Genomic DNA, 21,305 nt, shown 5'->3' with positions numbered 1-21,305 from the left:
TTAGTGTTCCACTCAGCTGTCATCCAAAGGGTTATAAAATCAAATTTACAATGCACCGACTCCAGAAAACTTCCTTAAGTTAATGCACACTGTTCAGTATTTCCTTGCTTTGGTACTCCATGTTTCCTTGAGGAGCAACAACCATGGACCACAATACTGAAAGCAGGAAACAGCAACTGTTAAAACAATAGATGCCATTGAATCCTTGAACTCTGAAAATACTTCACGGTTAATGTCATGAATTTCACTTTATGTTCCTCTTTTGTATCCTTGATGAATAGTTCCTGTCATCACGTGCATCACATCCGGATTACCAATGCACAGATCTTACGTGTCAGTATATCACAAAACCCTACAAATAGGTGGCTATTAAGCGGTCCAGGAGGCACAGAACGATCACCAGAGTATTCTGCCTCAGTAGTCTGCTCTTGCTGCTCAACTTGAGATCTGAGTAAAGCTTCAGCAATGCGTTTGCGCTGGCTTTTCGTGGTTGCCCTTCTGTTTTCTGAGATGCTTCTGTTTTCTGCAGGTAAGACATGCATTGAAATTAAAAAACAAAAACAAAGACATTGGGACTTCCGGTCTGCTGCGCAGGACAATGGCGGTGTGCTGAGTGTCGTCTGCGACACAGAGCTGGCAGAGAGGCTTGGAGGGCAGCGCTAGAGCTCAGCACACCGCCCCAAAACCCCCACAGGAGAGTGGGGATCTGAGGCAAAGTGAGAAATCTCGTCTCCCCTTTCGCCTCCCAGCTGCTGCTGTGTGCATGGGAGGGAAGGGGGAAGAGGCTTGAGATCGCTCTTGGCAAAAATGCAGCCTCCTGCCGAAGCTACGATCCGTCACCAGAAGCAGCAGATCTTCCTAATTAGAGGTAAAAGCCGATAAAACATTTAAAACTTAGAATTAGACTCTAAAATTACAATTTGGCAGAACGGAAGAAAAACAGGAAGTCAGCTTCCGATCTTTGCCGACAGGCTCTGCAAAGGGAACTTTTTTGTGAATTGGACTCAGACTCTGCTTATAGCAAAGCAGAATTGCAACAGTTAACTTTGACCGGATGGACGGTTACATTCTAACGGCTTGCAATCTTAACTCTATCCAGTTACCTAGTGAGTTACAAGAGAAAGTCTACTGACATCTGGAGGTCTGAGCAACTTTATAAAAAAAATTGGAGCTTGTGTCTGTGGCTTTGCCCCCCCCCCCCTGCAGCCTGACAAATTATTAATGGAGGATATTGAGTTTGATGGAGGGGATGCTGGCTATGTTTCGTTCCCATCCCAAACCATCTGTTTGGAAGAACAGAGGTGTACCCTCGGGAATGGTTGTTTCTGCTTTTCAAGCCTCAGACAAAGGAGGAGAAAGGTGGATGGAGGACAGAGGAAACAGAGAAGCAGTATGGAAGCGGTTGGGAATAGTTCATGTGTTTGTAGGAGGGAGGGAGAAGAAGGAGGCTATCCTAAATCCTATGTTGAACAAGGGTTCTGAAGTCTAAGAGCAGGGAACATAAGCGGTTTTAAGCCCTGTCCTCTGCTGCAAGAGGAGTCTGAGGATGTTTTGAGGGCTGTGGTCTGTGTGCACCAAACACCCCTCCGCCATGTCCTCCATCATACAAATTTATGAACACATTCCAGCCACACAAAAGTGCCCAAGGCAGGTGTTATGTACTGAGTTGAATAGGATCCCAAATGCAGCAGTCTGATTGGTCCTAGAACCATAGGATTCAGAATGCAGCGGTCTGATTGGTCCACAGAAACCACCCAATCCAGCTCCAGGTGGAACTGAATCCACAACCTGATTGGCCTACAGGAGAATCCCAGAATTAGCCAATCACGTGGGGCCCATTGTGTAAATAATGTATATAAAGCAGACATTCTGGGGGAACTTCCATTCCTCCTCACCACTATGAGCTGAATAAAGAGCATGAAATCCACTCTTGACTCTGAGTCTATTTCAGCAGGGTTGGCAAGGATGTGTATAGAGTCCCAAAGACCAGACAGAGAGGCCAGGTGGGCTGTACATGGCTCTTGGGTCTGAACTTTCCCCACTCCTGCATTAAAGGAATACCTCCCTCATCACTGAACTCCAGGAAGGCAGTCAGAAATCTCTCTGCTTTCTACCATTGTTCACCAATAATAATAATAATTTTAACAATATTTTTATTTGGCAGGGTTTCCCCAGCCACTCTGGGCGGCTGGCATTATATAATATTGGACAATTTCAACAAATAAGAATTATTTCCCCTACCCCTTTTGAAATCCATTGCTAATAGTGTTTCCTTTGGGGGGGGGGAGAGATATAGCCGAGGTCATACAATCGTGTACCGTATATTTCACTCTATAGGACGCACCCGACCATAAGACACACCTAGTTTTAGAGGGGGAGAACAAGAAAAAAAATTCTCTCCCTCTCTGCGCAGTGCCCCTTTAGCAAGGTGACAGGAGAAACAGAGCCCCTTCCATTTCTCCTTCCGCTTTGCTGAAGGGGCACTGTGCAGAGAGGGAAAGCTGCGCAGCACTTCTCCAGTGAAGCGAAGCCAGGAGAGCAAGAGGGATCGGTGTGCACCGACCGCTCTTGCTCTCCTGGCTTCAGGGATAGCTGCCCGAAGCCTGAATTCACTCCATAAGACGCACACACATTTCCCCTTAATTTTTGGAGGGGGGAAAGTGCATCTTAGAGAGCGAAAAATACGATATATTTATTACCTTCACAATTGTTCTTCTTTTGTGCAGGACAATATAACAAAAAGGAAGGTGAAGCTAAATGTGAAAATATAGGAGGCTTCTGCGATGAAGAATACTGTCCTTCGGACCACAGGCAAAAGATGCTCTGCTATGAAAAGGCACCTTGCTGCGTACCATTAAAATAATGGAAATAAAAAGCCCAGTTTCAAAATTATGCTGGCTATGAATAAATGTTTCATGGGAACAGATACAGAGTCAGATCATTGGTACATCCAACTTAGCCTTGTCTGCCTTGTCAGCAGTTTCCCATTTAGGTCAGACTCTCCAAGCTTTCTGGCCGTTTTCTCTCACAATCCCAAGTGAAGGTGCCAGAGACCTTCTGCAAGAAAGAAGATGTTCTGCCACTGAGTTATGGCCCTTCCCTATAAAGTGTGCTTAGTTGAGGGGTTCTGGGTTGTTTGTGTTATTTTGTCCTTTTGACAAAGCTCCATCCTGGATATGAATCATTATTATTCTCCACCTCCTCTTCACCACCTCCTTTTTCTCATTATTGTTGTTGTTGTTTAGTTGTTTAGTCATGTCTGACTCTTCGTGACCCCATGGACCAGAGCATACCAGGCACTCCTGTCTTCCATTGCCTCCTGCAGTTTGGTCAAACTCATGTTCGTAGCTTCGAGAACACTGTCCAACCATCGCATCCTCTGTCGTCCCCTTCTCCTTGTGCCCTCCATCTTTCCCAACATCAGGGTCTTTTCCAGGGAGTCTTCTCTTCTCATGAGGTGGTCAAAGTATTAGAGCCTCAGCTTCAGGATCTGTCCTTCCAGTGAGCACTCAGGGCTGATTTCCTTAAGAATGGAGAGGTTTGATCTTCTTGCTGTCCATGGGACTCTCAAGAGACTCACATTATTACTAACGTATTGAACTTTATTAAATTTCAAAACACAATATACAGTTATCACACCAAATAGCTAAATATACACTTTTAAAGCATAATATACAGAATATTAACAGTCACCATATTCCTATAATATCAAAATAAATATCTGTTTTTTCTTCCTTGTCTCCCATCTCTCACTCACTTAGTAAATCAATCAATCTCCTTTGTTGGCATCGTAAGAGTACCATCATATACATAGATTGGAGCCCAGCACAGATAACAAAACATAGAAGGAGGCAGTTTAGGATAAAACTGTCCAGACATCGTGAGATACAAAAATGGCTATTAGGACATATGGTGATGCAATTTCATGGCGTCACTCAAAAATCTTTACACATTCTCCACAACATCATTCCTACAATTAGTCAACAGACGCGGGTGGCGCTGTGGTCTGAACCACAGCGCCTAGGGCTTTCTGATCAGAAGGTCGGCAGTTCAAATCCCCGCGACGGGGTGAGCTTCCATTTCTCAGTCCCAGCTCCGTTGCTCAGTCCCAGCAGTTCAAAAGAATGCCAGTGCAAGTAGATAAATAGGTACCACTCCGCCGGGAAGGTAAGCGGCATTTCTGTGTGCTGCTCTGGTTTGCCAGAAGCAACTTAGTCATGCTGACCACATGACCCAGAAGCTGTCTGCGGACAAACGCCGGCCTATGGAGCAAGATGAGCTCGCAACCCCAAAGTCATCTGCAACTGGACCTAAGGGTCAGCCGTACCTTTACCTTTACCTTAGGTCACCCTGAGAGAGTTGGTGCCATAGACCCCCTCCTTCAATAAGGGGGGCAAATACTTTTATTTCATTGCCCATTTTATGCAAAAATATATAATGTGTGTGATGGATTGGACCTGCTTTGTGCCACGAAGGCAGTGCCATTTAAGAATACGGGATTCTCAAGAACCTACCTTGCAAGACTGCAGACGGCAAAACATTAAATCTTGCTAGGGAAAGAGCTCTGCATAGATGGGGATAATAAAGGAGATGTAAATATGGAGCATCCTGGTCAAATGAGGATGGAATTCTCAACCCCAGTGGGGAGCAGGTTTTATTGGCTGTGCTGCTAAGGGTTTGGAATAAAATCTCTATTATTCTGTGCTTGAATGTCTGGAATGCTTCTAATTGTGGGAGCACAAGCAGCGACTCAAAGGATAAGCCACAGGTTCTGATTTTCTGCTCTTAATGCCAGCCAACCATTTGGAGTGGTGAGATTCCGCCAGCATACGGAAAGTTAAAGAAGACGGATCAGACTTAAAATGTAAGTGGAGCCAGAATTTTATAGTGGTGAACCACGCTTTGGTTTCCAGAAGCCCTTGGCCTGTTTCCAGACACATGGCTGCATACAACACACAATTTGGCAGTCCCAGGATTTTGCACAGAAATTTTGATTGGATGCGTTCCAATGATTGGTTAATTGCACCAATCTATAATGGGATGCCATACAGAAGTTTTGGGCCTACTTTGCATTAAAGCATTAAAGACCTTTAGTGCAGCTGGGACGTTTTGATTCCCTGTGTTGAAGAAGAAACAAGTACCGTATTTTTCGCTCCATAGGACGCACTTTTTCTTTTCTTTTTTTCTTGTTTTCCTGCTCTAAAAACTTGGTGCGTCTTTTGGTCAGGAGCGTCCTATGGAGCGAAAAATATGGTAATGGCCGAGCAAAAGTATCCACTCCATTAAGTGCGAATTTACAGGAGGAGTCATATTGGAAGTGAATGCCTAGTTTTTTTTAAAGTTTTAACCTGTTTCAACAGGTTACCACTGCTATCTCTCACTCTAAGCAAATGTGTTTCATATACACCCTTAATATTCAAATGTCTATAGTTTTCCATCATACATACTATAAATCCTACTATATTTGGAGTCGTATACCATTGATAGAGCCGTTTATAGTGATTTTCTTTAACTTTAATGCAAATATATTGCACTGGCTCTTGAATAATATTTTTCTTTTTTTCTTTATTCTAACCTATTTTCCTTTGCACCTAGCTGAGGTTTCAAAGCTTTCTCCAATCCCCATAAAACTGAGATAAAACTCCTCCCTTTAAATTATAAGATCCAAGCTGAGGAATGAATTTAGCTGTTTGCTAACTTCCCTACATCTTTGATGAGCTCTAGTCTTGAAAAGAATTTAGATCATTATGAGAATTTTGGGTTGTTAAGTGTGGATTATTTTCATTTCTTTTGACGATGTGGAAAGAAAAAGAAAAAGAAAGAAATTGTGGAATCGTGCATTTGAGAGAACATGAGAAAGTGCTGGCTACCTAAGATAAGAGGCAGAGGTACCTGCTCAGGCACCTGGAGCGGTGCGGGGGCAGGGCTAGCCAGCCTGCGAGGGTAGTGCTAGCCAACCACATGACAAGCATACCTAGCTGCTCGTCGCCCTTGTGGCGAGCGTTGGGGGGGGGGCACTGCTAGCCGCCTACGCAGCGAGCATCCCTAGCCACCCACTGCCTGCTTTGGTTTTCCCAGTAGTGATGTATGGAAGTGAGAGCTGGACCATAAAGCAGGCTGATCGCCAAAGAACTAATGCTTTTGAATTATGGTGCTGGAGGAGACTCTTGAGAGTCCCATGGACTGCAAGAAGATCAAACGCATCCATTCTGAAGGAAATCAGCCCTGAGTGCTCACTGGAAGGACAGATCCTGAAGCTGAGGCTCTAATACTTTGGCCTCCTCATGAGAAGAGAAGACTCCCTGGAAAAGACCCTGATGTTGGGAAAGATGGAGGGCACAAGGAGAAGGGGACAGCAGAGGACGAGATGGCTGGACAGTGTTCTCGAAGCTACCAGCATGAGTTTGACCAAACTGCGGGAGGCAGTGGAAGACAGGAGTGCCTGGCATGCTCTGGTCCATGGAGTCACAAAGAGTCAGACATAAACAACTAAACAACAACAATAAGGCCACTCAGAGTGGCTGGGGATGGGTGGGGTATAATTAATAAAATTATTATTGCTGTTGTTTAAGTGTAGTTTTTTAATTGCTGTTTTATTGTGGCATAAATTGTTTTGATGGGGTGCAGATGGGGCCTAAATCTATTTTAAATGCATGGATGAAAAGGAGGTCAAATTCTTAATGGATTGTGCCAGAATGGTGAGGATGAACTGTACAGCAATTCTAACTTGAATTGTTCACAGCTCTGTCCAAAGGGCTACTGGCTTTCTTGCTCTCTTCATCAGGGAACAAGACCTCCATTGTATGCTTATCTTCTTCCATCATAGCAGAGGCTCTCGGTGCACATACCACATACACCATGCCCTGGAGCTATCTATGGCTAGTTATTTTTCTTCCTACCCCTTGGGGATTTACCAGGACTCAGTATCCTGTAAAAAAAAGAAGAACAGGAATATCAAGTCACACAATACAATCTTTTTTAAATGGTGCCCTGCATGATGATGAGGTAATGAAACTTTTGAGAAGGAACCAAAACCTCCTAGATTACAGGTGAATGTGTGTGGGTGTGTGGGTGTGGTAATCCCCTAACTAGAGAACAGAAGGTCAAAGGTTTGAGGCCACATTCAATACAATGGGAATTCCTTCTGACTAAATGTGTTGTATGGCAAACATAGCTTTGGCAGGTCTAGTGCAAGCATGACAGAGGGGTGGGCTTTGCTATTTTAAAGTCCTACCTTATATTGTTCCTCTAATTAATTTAGAGATACTATTATATGGGTTAAGAAGATCAAACCTCTCCATTCTTAAGGAAATCAGCCCTGAGTGCTCACTGTAAGGACAGATCCTGAAGCTGAGGCTCCAATACTTTGGCCACCTCATGAGAAGAGAAGACTCCCTGGAAAAGACCCTGATGCTGGGAAAGATGGAGGGCACAAGGAGAAGGGGACGACATGGTTGGACAGTGTTCTCAAAGCTACAAACATGAGTCTGACCAAACTGCGGGAAGCGCTGGAAGCCAGGAGTGCCTGACGTGCTCTGGTCCAGGGGGTCACAAAGAGTCGGACACGACTAAACGACTAAACAACAACAACAACATTATACGGGTTAGCTTAGCACTAGGACAGTGCGATATGACTGATCTGATTCATTATTCCTAAAAAAGATGAACGAATAGGCTGTCTAGAAGGTAATTTGTTGGGCTTTTGGAGTCCAATAAATAATTTGGGCCGAGACATGTTTGATGACAACAGTAGGTGCCTGCCAGACTCTTTTGCAAAGACTGTAGGAGCATAAGAAGAGCCATTAGACCATCTAGTCTAGCATCCTGTTCCAACAGGCTGCAGATGTTGTTGCACAACACAGTTTTACTCTAGCCAGTTGGTGCATACCAGTTCTTTGGAAGTTGCATTGAAAATCCCCAGCAGTAGCTCTGGGCCATAGAAACAGAGGTTGAGGGCATTCCTGGAGGTCATTGAGTGAGAGGTTGCATAATAAAAAAGGGCAAAAATGTTTTGAGATAGCCCCATCTTTCAGCTGGTTTCCTGTTAGGTCCCTTTGCTGTGACCTTTGCTGTTCTGTTTTTACTGATTCCATTAAGAACCCAAGCACCTTATGGCGAAGGCGGGTGGGGGTGGCGGCGATGGTGGTTAGGAATTTTATGAACAAAATAAGAACACAAGAAGAGCCCTGCCAAAGCCCCATCTAGACCAGGATCTTGTTCTCACAATGACCAACTGAATGCCCATGGGAAGCCTGTAAGGAGGACCTGAGAGCAACGGCACTCTTGCCACTTGCAATTCCCAACAATAGGTATTCAGAGGCAAACTGTATCTGAAAATGGAGGGAGTACATGGTCCTTAGGGTCAGTAGACATTATCCCCCATCATTTGAAAGACCTACTTTGGCTCCCAGTATGTTTCCAAGCACAATTCAAAGTGTTGCTGCTGACCTTTAAAGCTCTAAATGGTCTTGGTCCAGTATACCTGAAGGAGCGTCTCCACCCCCATCATTCTGCCCAGACACTGAGGTCCAGCTCCGAGGGCCTTCTGGCGGTTCCCTCACTGCGAGAAGCCAGGTTACAGGGAATCGGGCAGAGGGCCTTCTCGGTAGTGGCACCCGCCCTGTGGAACGCCCTCCCACCAGATGTCAAAGAGAACAACAACTACCAGAGTTTTAGAAGACATCTGAAGGCAGCCCTGTTTAGGGAAACTTTTAATGTTTGATGCATTACTGTATTTTAATATTTTGTTGGAAGCTGCCCAGAGTGGCTGGGGAGGCCCAGCCACATGGGCAGGGTAGAAATAATAAGTTGTTGTTGTTGTTGTTGTTGTTGTTGTTGTTGTTATTATTATTATTATTATTATTATTATTATTATTACTACTACTATTTGTTTATCCTCTTCTGAAGCCATCCAAGTTGGTGGCCATCTCTACATCTTTGTAGTGCTGAGACTTTGTTGGAAGTCTTTGGACTGGTTAAACTTCTACAGAACATTTAGTCTGATGACATTCCCTACATCTCTTTAAAAAATGATCAAGATGGGTTGTAAAATATCAAGATGCATTGTAAAATATCAAGATGGGAATGCTAAGGGAGATCTCCACCTTGTAGTCCTCTAATGCGAACCAGTAGTTCATTGGAGATGCCCCTAACATGGTGAAATGCTGGGTCTGTGAAATGGCCTCAGGTTGTTGACATGAAGAGCTTGCAAAACCAAGTCTGGATTTCCCCTTTTTGCAACAACCTGGTATGTCACCATCTCTAGAAGCCTTTAAATATCCACATCACATCCCTTCTCCATCTCAGGTTGCCAGTGGTGGTAGATTGCAGTTGAACCTTCAGCCATGAGGCTCCTTCACCTTGTTTTTGGGCTTCTCTGCATGATGATGCTGGTGGTTCCAGGTAATGCCATCTTTTTCAAAACCCTTGTCTCTGTATAAACTCTCTGAAAATCAAGTGTGATTTGACAGGACTTACTCCCATGTGGACGAGAAGCAGGTAAGAACTTTTGGTAGAGGACGGGATGAAGATGAGACTGTATGAGGATATTCACAAATTCTGGAGGCATCAACAGCAGCTCCCAGGTGTTCCTCCTGAGGCCCATAGTCATTCTCCTCTGCTGCTGCCTAGTATATCCTGATGCCTGAGGTGCAGTTGGGAACACTATCTTTGCTACCAGTGTTGAAGTAAGATTCAGTTGTTAGCCCAGAAGCTTCTGATTGTGGAATGGGAAGGAGCTTCTGTCTTAGGAACATAGGAAGCTGCCTTCTACTGACAATTGGTCCATCTAGCTCATTATTGTCTACACCGAGTGGTAGTGGCTCTCCAGGATTTCTGGAAGGAGTCTCTCCTAGCCCTACCTGGAGATTGAACCCAGGACCTTCTGTTTGCAAGGCAAATCCTTGACCACTAAGCCATGGCTCAGTCTTGGACAAGTCCTTGCAAACATATGCAGTGAGTCTAGCTTGCAGAAATTTAGTAGCTGAAGCTTTTCCTGGTGTGAAAATTAAATGGTGGGGGAAGCTTCACTTAATACATTTTTCTGTCATTTAGCAGGGAGTCTGTGGTCCTCCAGATGTTGCTGCACTCCACCTCCCATATGCCATGGCCATTGGACAACTGTCTGCAGCTGATGGGAGTTGTAGTCCAGCAACACCATCTTGCTGTCTGTTGTAGCAAATTTCCATAATTGCATAAATTAGGTAAGTTATGTTGCCATTGTGTTATTCTATCCCATTTTTTTCCCTCAATGCAAAGAATCTCAGTGCAAATGGGATGGGTGGGATGTGATCCGTTACCTAATGTGGACAGACTGAAAGCAACAACAACAGTAAATAACAAGCATGAGAGTGCTTGGACTAAAATTGTCAATCAAAAGCTTTACTTTTCTGGTTTATCACCACAGCAGCTACTAACACAGGGCTTCAGTAAAGCAAATAATTTAATCAGACAGCACCTATGTCATATCGAGCGACAGAATAACCTGGCCACAATAAGGAAATTTTGTGGAGATGGAAGTACAGTGGTACCCCATTACATACTCTTCAGGTTACAGATGCTTCAGGTTACAGACTCCGCTAACCCAGAAATAGTACCTCAGGTTAAGAACTTTGCTTCAGGATGAGAACAGAAATCGTGCGGCAGCAGCAGGAGGTCCCCATTAGCTAAAGTGGTGCTTCAGGTTAAGAACGGACCTCCGGAACAAATTAATTACTTAACCCGAGGTACCACTGTATTGAGTCAGTGGTTCATGTACTTCTGGCTTGCACTCTTTATAAGGATTTGAGGAGTGAGGTTATTAGCCCTCTATTATTGTCCAAGCCGGGTCACTCAACCATTGCTACTGTGTCCTTTCTTTTAGCAGATGAAGATGATCAGGTGACAGCAAAAAGTGCAAGCAGGGGCAATGAGAATAAGATCTATTATTTGAATATTGATGTAAACCCCCAAAATGTATTTTTATGGTTAGGTTTTTACCTCTATCTTCAGTACATTTTACTTTATTGCTATGGCTAGTAGCCGCTGCAAATAAATATTCTATCTATCTATCTATCATATTGGTTGGAATAGGGCTGCCATATGTCTGGGATTTCCCAGACATATCCAGGATTCGTCCGTCAGAAATGGTGCCTGTGTGGACTTTCCAAAAATCAGTAAAAATATCTGGGGAAACCCGGGTGTCTGTCAACCCATGTCAGAAGTGTTTATTGTTTTGGCAAATTTCCTTAAAAATAGCTCAGAAACAACTTTTGTGTCCAGATTTTCACTTTTTGAAATATGGCAACCCTACGTTGGAATGGTTTCCATTCTAGAATGAGGTAAATGAATGAACATTGGCAATTTCTGCTTCCATTTCTGTTTTCACCAGACTTCTCTAACATCCCTAGTTTTACCATACAAGCTAAATAAATAAAATTGACTATGTCGTACTTGACAATGCTAAAATAATAGGAGATGCTAGTCTGTTTATGCCGAAGCCTCAAACTGCAAAGAGCTCAGTTCTGCTCCAACTTGATTTTGTGTCTCTTTGTGTCTGCAGGATTTTCTAGAATCGGTAATGCCAGGCAGTGTCGTGAAGCCCATGGAAAATGTGTGAGGCGCAGATGTCCTGGTGACTACAAGCGCATCGGGAATTGTGCTAGAAAGATTGCCTGCTGCAGGTGAGAGCAAAGATCTCTGGCTGAAAGAGAACAAGGCACATGTTTGCAAACGTAGGAGCCAGGGTCAAGATCCCTTCAGTGCCCATCAGTACTCAATTTGGCACCCCTGTTTGCCAGTGAAAAGCAGACTGCCTCCAAGTGAATTTATGGAAGACAGCATCCATGCATTTGAGTCAACTCTCTCATTGCCCATTAGCTAATATCCAACTTACAAAACTTTGGAAAGCCTAGAGTAATAGTTTCTGAACTGTGATACTCTGAAGCTTTTCAGGGATTCCCCAGAGAGTTCAGTAATGGTGTAGTGGTTGCCGTGGAAGACAATTTACCTGTTGCTAGAACCACTTGGGGTTACCTTCCTGTGTCTGTGGGAAAAGCAAAAAAAAAATAAATGTAATGTGAACAGCCACAAAATAGTTTTGGATGTATTCTCTGTTGTGCTTCTCATGGGACAGACACGAGTCCCACAGCTGTGTCCCCCACAGAACCTGAATGCACACCATAAAAAATATGGTATAAATTATTATTATTATTATTGTTGTTGTTGTTGTTGTTGTTGTTATGACAGGGTGGGCAGATTTTAAGTTTTGGCAGTACTTTTTTTTTAACTAGAACACCATAATCTACCAATGAGAGCTGGGTGGAAAAATCATACGCTTAGAATTAAAGAATCTTGAGCTCAGAAGGTGTTTTGAGCACCAGAACTGAACTGAGCTCATAGTCCTCCTCCTCCTCCTCCTATTATTATTATTATTATTATTATTATTATTATTATTATTATTATTATATCTCTCTCCCACCATTTTCCATGGCAGGGATTCATGGTGGCTTACAAATGAAATAGAAACAGCTAAAAACATTGAGAAGGGATTATTAAGAAGCAATTAAACTCTAATAGAATTACAATACAGTGGTACCTCGATTTTCAAATGTCTCTATTGACAAACGTTTTGGTTTTCGAACGACGTAAACAAGGAAGTAAATGCTTCAGTCATCAAACACTTTTCAGAAGTCGAATGTGCCACGTGGCTTCCGTACCGAGTTTTCCATAAGTAAATGCTTTGGTTTTTTAACGTTTCAGAACTTAAATGCTCTTCCAGAACAGATTGTGTTTGAAAACCGAGGTATCACTGAATATAGAATATATAAACATAGAGATAATTACAGTAAAAACATCATAGTAGTAGTCCTTTCATGAAAACAATGAACCCCCCCCCCCAAAGCCTGTTGGAATAAGAAAATTTTCACCTGCTGGTGGAAGGACAAAAAGAATGCACTTCTGGTTAGATTTATTTATTTCAGCAGCCTAATTTGGTGGAAATAGTTTTCTCTTTACTATCGTTAAACAATAGCAAATCAAGACCCCTTGCTGATTTAATGCAGGTCATATACATATGTATCTATGATTATGATTATTGATTTTTATGGTAAAAAATGAAGGGATGTACTTTTTAAAAAATAACAATAATAATACAGTTTATAAAGAAAAATACAAAGATTATTCTCTCTCTCTTTTTTTAAAAAAAACCAAATTAAAACATTAACCCAGAGGCAAAAGAGAGAGAGACACAAACAAACAAACAAACAAACAAACAAACAAACAAACAAACAAAGAGGAAGAGATAAAGTAAAAGGAAGAAAGGGAATTAAAAGAGAGAAATTGAAAAATAAAGAAAGAGAAGAGAGAGAGTAAATAGAGAAAGAGAAAGGAAGAAAAGTTTAAGAAGCTAAAGAACCTCCAGTGTGATAGTACTCTTGATAAAAGTGCACCAAATAAAGATCATTTTCCTTAGTAATCCATTTATTAGTCACTTTATAAAAAAGAAATAAATCGCAGATTATCAGTCCCACTCCCACCCCCGCAATACTCTGCTCTGCAGTGGAACTCCATTGCAGATATCTGGAGCAATTTCCCCGAAGGTCTAAAGACTGTGAACCAAACCAATGGCTAAAAACATCCTTAGGAAATCTCCAGTACATGTCATCCCTTGCCAGACATATACCAAGGTATGATATAACACATGAGTTTTTAGACATCTGAAGATGCAACTTGGACCAGGAACATATTACCTGTTGGCTATTCGTAACAGTGGGCTGAATCTAGTGCTCTTCCACTCATCTTACTTGAACAATGGCTACCGTATCGTGGCTACTAGTCATGGTGGCTATGCTCTGCCTACATGGTCGGAGGCAATAAGCTTCTGAATACCAAGAGGGGACGATGTTGCTCTGCTCAGGTCCTGCTTGTGGTTTTCCCATAGGCAGTTGGTTGGCCACTGTGAGAACAGAATGATAGACTAGATGGATCGTTTGTCAGATCCAAGCAGGCTTTCCATATGCTCTTAACAGCTGGGGATTTGCTGAATGAGCCTCTTTGCATTTCTGTAGCTGGTCAGGGAATGACTGTACGTTTCATATGAACCAAATTTACTTTCTAGAGTCGAATTTTTCCAGAATAAAATATGTCTCTCTGTGTCCTCCTTATCTGTGCAGGCGTTAATTGGCGACCGCCTGGCCACATCTCAATGGCCTACTTGGAATTCACTGCCTCCTGCCGCTGTGAAACTTCTATGGACCACACACTTGGTATTTTACTACACAGAGAGATGTGATTGCCTCCCACCTAAATAAAAACAACTTGTAATGCAACTTCATAACTGAAATGGATCTGTTCATGTCTGCGAATGAGAAGATTATGGATTGCTTCTTTTGACTCCTTTTTTATTCCCCACCCCCTGTACAACCACATGCCAATGGACCTAAAGCACACAGATGAGATAGTGACACTTTTATGACCCTGCAAGTTGTCTCTGAATAAGAGCAGCCCAAATTCTAATGTTTTACCATTTATACTTCACTGAACTCGGTTGCGAAATCTCCCACCTTGTTTACATGAGCTAGATTGCACCGAATGGCCAAATCTGATGGAATAGTTCCTGTTGCAGCAGAATTATATTCACATTGTATGCACCTTGCATCTGCTGATCTGAAGGGAAGATGGTGTGTGTGTGTGTGTGTGTCCCATCATTTCAGTAGCTGTCTGGCTTCAGGGAATTGGCTTCCTTCCCATCTTGGCAGTAGATAAGTAGAACAAAGGAAAAGGAGTCTTCTTACCAATTAGAAATTTTAATGATCACAGCGAGAGAACAAAGAATCCATTTCCTAGGAATGGTGGTGCTTCCAATTAAGAGTTCCACCCCTTAACTCCCTAGCCACACATGTCACTACCGTGTCTTGCCACCTGGTCTCGCAACCACTGTGCTTTCTGTGCTGCCACCTTATCTCCTCTCCTTGACCTTTGGCTGAGTAGATGAACGCTTTCTAACGACAGTGAGTCTGTTAACTTTCTCTCCCTCCCAGTTCTCCTCCTCCTAGCTGTTCCCCACCCATTTCTTCTCAGCTTCTGCCTTCTGAACTATGCCCCTCTGCAAACCACTGTTCAAAATCTATACTGTCCTCCTGCTCCTGGGAAGATTCAAGATCCTGATCAGGAGCAGGGGGAGCCTCCTACCATTCCTCCTCTGTGCAGCCCTCCTCAGCACGGTCCCTGACAGCAGCTAGCTCACACAACGTAAAAGCCACTTCTGGGTGTGGCTTTTCCATTGTGTGGATGATGTGATGTTGATTAGTCAAATGGGGGAAATGTGTGATATGTGGAATGACGGAGTTGGCAAAATGGCAGGAGTTATTTAAAAGCCCATTCATGAATGGGATAATTGGCCCAGGCACCAGGCACTCATATTTGACTTTGTTTCAGCGGTGCCTGTTTTTGCATCGCTCCTCCCAGCTCCTTCCGGGGCTTGAAAGGGCAGAAGCTTTGAACACAACCCAGACTGCCAGTGATGTGGTGAGTCCTTTCAATTCCAATCTCCTGGTCATGCCCTCCAGCTCCCATAAGATCCAGCCAGTATGACCAATAATCAGGAATGATGGGAGTTTATGTTGTGTTTATGCTTAATAAAAAGAATTTTTTTAAAAAAAGGAATGATGGGAGTTCCAGCCCAACATCTGGGGGCATGATGTTGGCTAACCCTGGGTTAGAGGAACTTGGAGTTCATTTGCCGGGGTGCAATCCAGATGCTGTGGACCACTCTCTGAGGTTCAGTTCCCATGAGGGTAAATCACAAGGTTCTTAACTGTGCTACAGACAATGAAACAACATTGCCCCTCCTTCAAAAACAGAAGGAATCACGGTTAACCAGTTGCTCAGTGACAATGCTTTTATTGAAGAGAACAGCTCCAAAGCAAACAAAGTCAAGATGCTTCTGTGGGGTTCGTGAAAAACTCACAAGGAAGAGTCTTCCAGGCTGCCATGGTAGCTGGAGGTGATGGTTTTCCAAGCAAAGCTGCATGGGACATCTTCCTTCAGTTGTCGACACTTAAAAGCAAGAGAATATGGGACTGCTGGTTAATCACCAGAAAGGAAATTGTTACAGATCCAGTCCTGATCTCAAACCTCTAATCTGCATAGCCCTAGTTATATATACATAGGATAATGGAATGGCATGGTTGGAAGGGACCCCAATGGTCTTCTAGTCCAACCCCCTGTAATGCAACATCTCAACCCTTCCCCCTCTTTTCTAAAAATACTAATTAAGACATTTATATAATGGCATAAACATCCACATTTCTAATCACTGTACTCATTATTTATACAGTGGTACCTCGGGTTAAATACTTAATTCATTCTGGAGGTCCGTTCTTAACCTGAAACTGTTCTTAACCTGAAGCACCACTTTAGCTAATGGGGCCTCCTGCTGCTGCCGCGCCGCCGGAGCACAATTTCTGTTCTCATCCTGAAGCAAAGTTCTTAACCTGAAGCACTATTTCTGGGTGAGCAGAGTCTGTAACCTGAAGCGTATGTAACCTGAGGTACCACTGTACACATTACCTCTCTTTTGATGCATAAAGTCTAGCTCTCATCTCTACTGCTCTTTCATACTAAAACAACTTCCCCATCTCCATTTGCCCAGTTGCTTCCCTGTCCTAACTGAATATGAGGATTTAGTCATACACATTGCCTGCATGTAGAGCATTCACATATTTAATTTAAATCAGGGCCACCCCTTTATGTTTTATGCCCCCTATCCCAATTTACATCATGCCCCCTTTCTCCAGTGCCTGCATGTCACTGGAGAAATGACAATGGAGAAATGCCTGCAGAAGGATCCTAACACTCAAGCAGTTTAAGCTCCCTGAGGCTAACTCCTTCAGCTAAGAATCACCCAAAGGGCCTTCTCATACACAGAAATCATTTGACTGCTTTACCCCCTCTGATGGTCACAGCTCAGACTACAGCCACATTCACCTCTATGACGAAGCCATATGATACACTTCAAACAGTCACGACTTTCCCCAAAGAATTCTGGGCACTGTAGATTATTAAGGGTGTTGAGAGTTGTTAGGAGACCCCTATTCCCCTTCCAGAGCTGTAACCCTAGGTACCACTGTACTGTCTTAGCAATAATTGTAAAAGACCACTAATATTGGCCAGTTCTGAATTTACTTCTCCTGCATTGTTGGAGAGAGGGTGGTGGCGGAGAAAACCTGTCAGCTCCTTACAAACTCATTAGGATGCGGGTGGCGCTGTGGGTAAAAGCCTCAGTGCCTAGGGCTTGCAGATCGAAAGGTCGGCGGTTCGAATCCCCGCGGCGGGGTGCGCTCCCGCTGCTCGGTCCCAGCGCCTGCCAACCTAGCAGTTCGAAAGCACCCCCAGGTGCAAGTAGATAAATAGGGACCGCTTACTAGCGGGAAGGTAAACGGCGTTTCCGTGTGCGGCTCTGGCTCGCCAGAGCAGCGATGTCACGCTGGCCACGTGACCCGGAAGTGTCTCTGGACAGCGCTGGCCCCCGGCCTCTTGAGTGAGATGGGCGCACAACCCTAGAGTCTGTCAAGACTGGCCCATATGGGCAGGGGTACCTTTACCTTTACCTTTACCTTTAACTCATTGGGAAATGTGATAAGAAACCCTTTGCTGCAAAAAGAAAGTTACTTATATGGCAAGTATACATTTCCTTCTAAATAATAATAATAATAATAGTAATAATAATAATAGTAATAATAATAATAATTTATTATTATTTATACCCCGCCCATCTGGCTGGGCTTCCCCAGCCACTCTGGGTGCTTTCCAACAAAATATTAAAATACAGTAATCCATTAAACATTAAAAGCTTCCCTAAACAAGGCTGCCTTCAGATGTCTTCTAAAAGTCTCCCACTTCGGTGGGAGATGATGGCTGGCAACTATCAACAGATAAAAGTTTGCCTCCATCATGGACTGTGTGTGAGATCCCTCTGCTAAACCCCAGTCCTGTGCCTCAGAGGACTAAAGTGGGCTCTGTTGGCAAGGAGGAACATAAGGAGAGCTGCTGAGTCAGGCCAATGGCCCATCTAGACTAGCATCCTGTTCTCATAGTTGCCAGCCTGTGGGAAACCTGAAAGCAGGACCTTAGTGCAACAGCACTCTCTCTTCCCATGGTTTCCTGCAATGCCAAGCAGAGCATAAGGACCGTGGCTAGTAGCCACTGATAACTTTCTCTGAGAATTTGTGCAATCCTCTTCTAAAGTCATCTAGGTTGATTGCTATCATTGCCTCCATAGTTTGACTATGTACTGTGTGAAGAAGAAGAAGAAGAGTTTGGATTTGATATCCCACTTTATCACTACCCAAAGGAGTCTCAAAGCGGCTAACATTCTCCTTTCCCTTCCTCCCTCACAACAAACACTCTGTGAGGTGAGTGGGGCTGAGAGACTTCAGAGAAGTGTGACTGGCCCAAGGTCACCCAGCAGCTGCATGTGGAGGAGCGGAGACGTGAACCCGGTTCACCAGATTACGAGTCTACCACTCTTTAACCACAACACTACACTACAAGAAATGTTGAAGGCATGCTGTCCATTGGGACACCATGTTTTCTCTGTATTGTTATCAATCTTGATTGTGATTTTTCTTCAAGGAACCACTTTGAGGGTTTTTTAAAAACTGATGTTAAGAGAAGATTTTTTTCAAGTGTAATTGTTATCTGATAAGGGGTGGTGGTGGATCTTTGTGGACACTGCAGCTAGGGAAGATAGGGTTAATACCCCTCCACAGCTGCAAAAATCCTCTCCCAGTAAGATCTTTCTCTCTCACACACACAAATGAAATCTGATGAAATCCCTGTGCATACCGACTGATATATCACAAAATGGAGCAAAATCCAGTTGCTCCACAGATGCCTTTCCACTGCATGCCTCAGGTAAGTTCTCTGAAAAGTGGTTTGTTGAAAAACCTTGCTCCAATAAAATGAATTTTCTGGGACATTCCCACATCTCATGGACAGCTGTTGGTTGTCATGCAACTTACCTGGTGTAATGAGGAGAACCAAAAGGGAAAACATGAAGAGAGTGGAAGAAGTCTTCATGGTTTTAAGTTGCCTCGTGTCTTAAAATCATGTAGAGATAATAAAACAGCATAGCCTGAGAACAAGTCCGGTATTTATAGGTGGTTGTGAGATTGTGGAATGGCAGATTGTGCAATAGCATACATGGAGGGCGTATATGTGTTGGTCAGAGATTTGACAAAGCTGCACCAGATTAGCTGAGTGAAGCTAATCATTTTTGCAGGGCATTGTGTGATTTCATGGAAATGTTAACCCACAGACCTGTTTTTCTTTTTCATAAATAGCTAACATATTCCATATCATTCTAGAGATAATTCCCATAGATTCATTATCTGGCCGCAGTTTTTCAAAATGACATATATGTGTGTGTAAATCAATCAGAACTGTGACATTCAAGATGACTCAGAATTCCTCTCTCTTTCTCCCCCTCTAAAGTTCAGTTAAAGACCTCTCCAAGAAAACAGACAACAGGTTCATAGCCCACTATTGTACTGATAGCTTTGCTTTCTCATTTGCTAAAATGACAAACAATTTAACATTAGGAGCAAAACCAGAGTATTTAGGACAATAAAACTTTGGCTGGTTGAACATGTTGCAATAGTTACCCCCCCAAAAAATCACCCCTCAACAAATGAAAATAAATATTTTAATATATATTAACGTTATTCTTGTCTTTGAAGTTCTGAGGTTCTTTGGATTGGTTGGCATCCATCTGTCTCTTGGGAGACAATGGAGGAGTGCGCCTTTGTGCTTGAAGTCAGCTCTGCCTCCGGTTCCTCCCAAAGTCCTCACAATGTTAGCCCTCCCAAAAAAATTCCCTCGCAAGCCGGTGCCTCTATTCATGGCCAACACATATACAGTATGAAGGCTTTGACACTGCAGGTTCATTCTCCAAACTGTACTGGCCTCACCATATATGTGTAGAGCCCTAATGGCTCACAAGGTTAAAACCCACACAGCTGTGCCAGATGCTTGTTCTCAGATGCTTGTCACACAACCTGTGATTGTGATTCAGTTTCTGAAGTTGTTCATGAATGGCAAGAAAATGACAAATATCACCTTTTTTGGGGGTGGGTTGGGGGGAGAGTTCACAGTGAGTTGGATTTCAGATGCCTATTTCTGCTTCCTCAAAGCATTGATGGTGGATTTCCCCACAGACTATGAAAGTGCTCAGCTAAACTGCAGTGTCTTGACATAGCTAGATTACATACTGATTCTATCTCTTATCTAAACTAAACAAAGGTTTATGGTGCGCTGTCAAACTTCCACTAACTTGGTGTATGCTTCCGTGTGCAGCAAAGGAATTGACCAAATGATCTGAGCAACATAGTTGAAATGTATTGCCTCCTGCATCTTTCCTTTTCAGATGGGCCATAGATTTGGTTACGTGGCCACATATTTGCCCAATTGATGCAAGTTCTTGTGCAATGCTGGGTTTCTTTGTTTTTAGGTTTAAAATATTTAAGTTATAGATGTGTGTGTGTATGTGTGTGTGTGATATTAGAAGGTTGGTGGTTCGAATCTGCACAACGGGGTGAGCTCCTGTTGCTCTGCCCCAGCCCCTGCCTACCTAGCAGTTCAAAAGCATGCCAGTGCAAGTAGATAAATAGGTACAGCTGTGGCGGGAAGGTAAACGGAATTTCTGTGCGCTCTGGTTTCCGTCACAGTGTCCTGTTGCACCAGAAGTGGTTTAGTCCTGCTGGCCACACGACCCGGAAAGCTGTCTGTGGACCAATGCCAGCTCCCTTGGCCTGAAAACGAGATGAGTGCCGCAACCCCACAGTCGCCTTTGACAGGACTTAACTGTCCAGGGGTCCTTTACCTTTTACCTTATAGGTTTAAAAGTCAAAACCAATACTTTGAATTGACCCTGGAAACAGCTTGGTGACCACTGGAGTTCTGCAGTGACTGATGGGATACAATCAGTTGTAAAAACTGATCTACCTGGTAACAACATTCTATGCTAATTGAAGTTTCCAAACACCTTTCCAAGGTTGGCCCATCTATAGCATTTTGGAGCAGCCTAACCTGGGCCGAGATCAAGAATTCAGAAGCCATGATGGTTATTCTCTGCCCCCATGGCTGAAGGAAGTACTGCTTCTGCCAGCACAGAAGGGGAGAGTGATCTTGTTCATGAATCCTATTTGTGGGTTTCCCTTTGAAGCATTTGCCACTGAGAGAATAGGATGCTGGAGTATATGGGCCTTTGGCCAGACCAAGCAGGCTCTTCGTACGTTCCTACAAAGGGGTGCAGCTTGCAAGCTATC

The 21,305-nt window shown here is 43.5% G+C and overlaps 1 long non-coding RNA gene across 1 annotated transcript; it reads left to right on the top strand.

Moving 5' to 3' along the window:
- The first annotated feature begins 9,314 nt into the window (after window positions 1-9,314).
- LOC309366101 lies at window positions 9,315-14,278 on the top strand. The gene is made up of 3 exons (XR_014166504.1): window positions 9,315-9,402; window positions 11,540-11,660; window positions 14,151-14,278. It is a non-coding gene; the product is annotated as an uncharacterized lncRNA (long non-coding RNA).
- Window positions 14,279-21,305: the final 7,027 nt, after the last annotated feature.

Source organism: Podarcis melisellensis (genome assembly GCF_964234715.1).
Source record: "Podarcis melisellensis genome assembly, chromosome: 3".
Lineage (NCBI taxonomy): Eukaryota > Metazoa > Chordata > Lepidosauria > Squamata > Lacertidae > Podarcis > Podarcis melisellensis.
The sequence above is the reverse complement of the archived record's forward strand: the minus strand, read 5'-3'. Positions and strand labels throughout refer to the sequence as shown.